The following is a 4,708-nucleotide window of genomic DNA, read 5'->3' as shown; positions in this document are numbered from 1 at the left end:
AACGAACCCACACACACACATATGTAAAAGAATATGTGTGCACGCGTGTGTGCATGCATACATCTATCTGTCTGTCTTCAGTCTCCCTAATTTCCTCAATATGAAATCAAAATCTTTTTTTGTGATATACTTCCTCTCAAACCAAGACCTCTTAAAACTCCCAACATTTAGCTAGAAATATCTCCATTTAGCTGGAGTGCTTGCTTGGTTTGCTTGATCTACTCTGCCTGAATATTGTTGATCTCTGTCTGCATTAGTGTTTCATTTAAGGTTGGCTTACTTCTATTTTGTATCTTATTCTTGTGTTACATTTGTTTTGTTTTAAGTTTTCTCTTCTGTTGGAGTTTTAAGAGGTCTTAGCTAGGGTTAGTTAGAAAAGTTAGCAAAGATTTCCAGCTAATTAGTGGGAGGAGCTGAGAAGCAGCATTCCTCATTTAGTTAGAAATATATCTAACTGGAGTGCTTGTTTGGCTTGCTTGCTGTACTCTGCCTGAATATTACTGATCTCTCTTTGTATTTTATTTTGAAGTTTTTCATTTAAGGTTTGATTACTTCTAGTTTGTATCTTATTCTTGTATATTTGTTTTGTTTTAAGTTTTCTTTTCTGTTGGAGTTTTAAGAGGTTTTAGCTAGGGACAGTTAGAAAAGTTAGCAAAGAAGTCCTTAGCAAACAGTGAATGACATCAGCTAATTAGTGGGAGGAACTGAGAAGTAGCATTCCTCCTTTAGCAAAAAAGATCTCTGTTTAGCTGGAGTGCACATTTGGCTTGTTTGCTGTACTGTGCCTGAATATTGCTGATTTCTGTCTGCATTTTATTTTTCCCACCCACCTTCTCATCTGTTGTATTCTTACACTTAGCGGCTTTTAAGATGCTCTCCCCTGCTATAAATCTGATTTTGGACCCTCCTCCCAGTCCCTTCTCATCAGATCATTCTACTGAGTGCAGAGAGATCATTTGAGAAGGCCCACCTCCTTAATTTTTTAACCTTGAATTATCTTATGTTGCCTCCCTTCCCAGTTAACAAAAAATACAATTTATTCAGATGCTTAACTGTTTTCCTGTTTCTTCCTACTTTATTATTTTATTTTGCTTTTGCTGCTTGTTTTTAAAAGTGTTCAATTGCATTTTTTTCCTGCTGCATTATTACTGCTTGTTAGCAACTTGATTAAATTCTAACTGTTATTCTAAGCCTCTTAGTTTTAGTTTAAGTACTTGGGCTTCAGGCCAGTTGTTTTACATTAAAAATGTTTGTAGTCTGCACTCTTGTTGCAGGAGAGGTAGCTTACATCCTTCCAAGTTGGGAATTGCTTGTTGAAGGCTTAGTGTGTCTGTTATTCTAAATGTATCTTAGTTCTGGTTTAAGTGCTTGGGCTTCAGGCCAGTTATTTTACATTAAGAAGGTTTGTGGTCTACACTCTTGTGGGAGGAGGGGGTAGCCTCTGCCCTTCTGAGCTGGGAGTTGCTGGTTGAAGACTTATTGTGCCTGCTTATTTGAACTTTTTTTTTCTGAAATTGTTGCACTTTGTTTTCTGTAGCATAGACTAGATTCAGACCTGCTGAATCTAGTTTTGTTTGTATAACTTGAGCACTAAACCAAGGCATCTTTTTTTGAAGAGGGTTTCCCTGCCCCGTAGTGCAGGAGTATGCAGTTAGAACACATCTAATTGAAGGTTGTTGAAACAGGCTTTATTTCTGAGTTTTTTATTGGTTAATGTGTTTAAATCAGTTTCCTCTCATTTTTACATAAGCACTGTTTTAACCAGGTTTGCGCTTGTTTGCGAGTCGTGCACTGCCGAACAGCGGTGGGCACCATTGGTGATTATAGATACAAACACTTCTGCCTGCAAATTTTCCCTTGGTACCCTGCTGGTGCTACATTGGTGAGTTCTCATGATTGTTCCTCACTAACAGGTGATACATTCAGTAAAGCTCCTGAGGTACCAACACAGATCCTGCCCACTAGCCCTTAGTATTTTTTTGTCCACTTCTCCTGTCCTCTACTTTACTTGGTGCTTCCTGTCCTCTCCCTGTTTTCTGACCACACTAACTTACCAAGCATTATCTATGGACAATTTCCCACAGTTTCTCCAGCCACCCTGGACAACATGGGCATCCTGAGGCAATTGCTTCATGTTATTTTGACAACCCACTTCTTCAGGTCCACACAAATTCATTATGTGAGAGATGCTTATATATCAAGTACCCTAGAATCCAGGCTCTCTCACTCACCAGTCAGTTAATCTGATACTAAGCAGGCTGTCAGCATGCACACCTCTCCTTCTGCACCTACCAAACCAACAACACGTAAACCTACATATGCGGAGGTCCTTACCAGAAGCTTACCTAAACAGCATAGACCTCCCAAACATAAACACAGGCATGACTCATATAGTACATCCTCTGCTGAACACAGTACACGTAATATATCACACACCAGTGTCTCACCAGCCAAGCCCCTAAGGCATAACACAAAAACAAACATGTTAGTCATAGATGACTCAATTGTGAGACACACAGATGACCGTCTCTCACCAGGTTGGATAAGAAAAAAGTCACGGTCAGCTGTCTGTCAGGTGCCAGGGTCCACCACATCACATATGCACTGAAGTCGCTTAGCAGCAGGCACTGTTATGACTCCGTCATAGTCCATGTTGGTGTGAATGGCTTGAGATGTACTTCACATGACTAAATGAAGAGAAGGACGTGACTGAGCTCTCTGATTATGTGTCTCAGGCAGGTGTGTCCCTAACCTTAAGCAGCGTTATACCTTCACCTAGGATGTTACCTCAATGCAAGCAAAAAATAATTGACTTCAACAATTGGCCTAGTTTCTGGTGTCATTCAAAGGGGAATCCAGTATCTGTTAGCCTGGGGATGACATGGTCAACAGACCTCAATGCTTTGCCAGAGATGGTCTTTATCTGTCACCCCTGGGATTTCAGATACTAGCTAAGACTCTTGCCACCCTATAGCGCCTTTTTTAGGCAATGTCACAAGAACAAAATTCTCGACTTAAAAATGTCCTCTAAAAACAACCTCAAGTTTATGCTGCTAAATCCTAGAAGTCTAAACCAGAAAGTGCAGCCACTGGAAGCAGTCCTCACTGTGGAAGATGCAAACATTTGTGCACTGGTTTAAGGCTGTGGAGAGCACCACAGCTATTCCAGGCTACATTTCCTTCTACATGTTCAGACCACAAACTGAAGGCATGAGAACTAAAGGAGGTGATATATCAATATTCATTAAAGATAAATAGACTTCTGGATTGGTTAAACAGCATAATTCCCTTGAATTACTTCAGGTGCAACTGACTATATGTAAGACCACTCTTCAGGTATTTGCCAGCTGTAGGACCCCCTCCATGAATCAAGACATCCACTCAGCCTACTTGGATCTACTTGAGTCAATGAAGATACAACAAAACACCCTGGTTTTGTGTGACTTTAATTATCCATCCCTTTACTGGGTAAATTACACGTATTCCAACTCACTTGTCCAAAGGTTCCTGGACTTTGCTAACTCCAGTGCCCTGGACTGGTTGACACACCCACAAGGGGCTCAAACATCCTGGATCTGGTGCTCACCAACATGGGGGATGGCTGCACCACCCCCAATGTGTGGCCATCCCTGGTAAGATCTGATCAAAATTTAGTTTTGCTAGAAGTAACTATAACACAAGACCCACCCTTAGCAAAAACTAGACTAAAAAACTTCTCCATGGCCGATTTCAACCTCTTATGTAATAGTATAATTAGCTTCCTTGCCCCCCCCCCCCCACACTGATGGAAGCAACAAATATACTGAGTTATACACCAATGCTTTATACGAGCACCTGTACAGTTGTACTGACTCTGCCATACCTGAAGGAACCAAAGCATGATCTTCAAGGAAAAACACTCCTGCCTGGTGGACAGCTGCCATTAATAGGCCATACAATAGGAGAAGGAAATTGCTAAGAGTAGAAAGGAACGGTCTCAGAACTGGAAACACACCCTCCGAAACTTTATCAAGCAAATAAGACTCCTGGGGAAGTCCTCCAAAGCTAACAATGAATCCAAATTAACTTCCCTAACTAAGGATAACCACAAGATATTCTTGAAGTTACATTTGTAACTTCAAAGGTAAGGCCCAGATTTGCACTGAACTCGTAGTTAATGGTACTACATATACAGAACCTGTGGATATAGCAAACCTGCTGGCTGACAGGTTCAGTGAAAAGTTCACTCTCCTCTCCCTGCCACATATACCCCAAAACATCCCTAACACCTGTCCTCCACCTGTTATTTCTGAGGAGCAAGTCTTATAATGCCCTCTCCAAGGCCAAAAACACAGCCTTTATGGGAACAGACAACAACCTGGGCTGTGTTCTACATGGGTTAAAACAGGAATTAGCATCACCAGTGGGCATGCTTTTCAATCACACCTGAAGCACTGGCTTCATCCTAGCAGAATGGAAAACAGCTACCATCATCCCTTTGCACAAAGGGTGTACATCCACGGACCCCAGGAACTTTAGACCCTTTAGCCAGACTAGCCTTATCTGCAAGGCCATGGAATGAGTCATCATGGACCTTATTAACAAAAATGTAGGAAATCTCCAAATGTTCAGTCCCACCCAGTTTGGCTTTGTCAAGAGGAGTTCATGCCTGCTAAACTTCGTGGACTTCTTTGAGACAGTCACCAAAGCCCTAAACAAGGGCAAATCT

The sequence above is a fragment of the Protopterus annectens genome, chromosome 3.part1 (genome assembly GCF_019279795.1).
Source record: "Protopterus annectens isolate FY-2018-M chromosome 3.part1, PAN1.0, whole genome shotgun sequence".
NCBI lineage: Eukaryota > Metazoa > Chordata > Ceratodontiformes > Protopteridae > Protopterus > Protopterus annectens.
The sequence above is the reverse complement of the archived record's forward strand: the minus strand, read 5'-3'. Positions refer to the sequence as shown.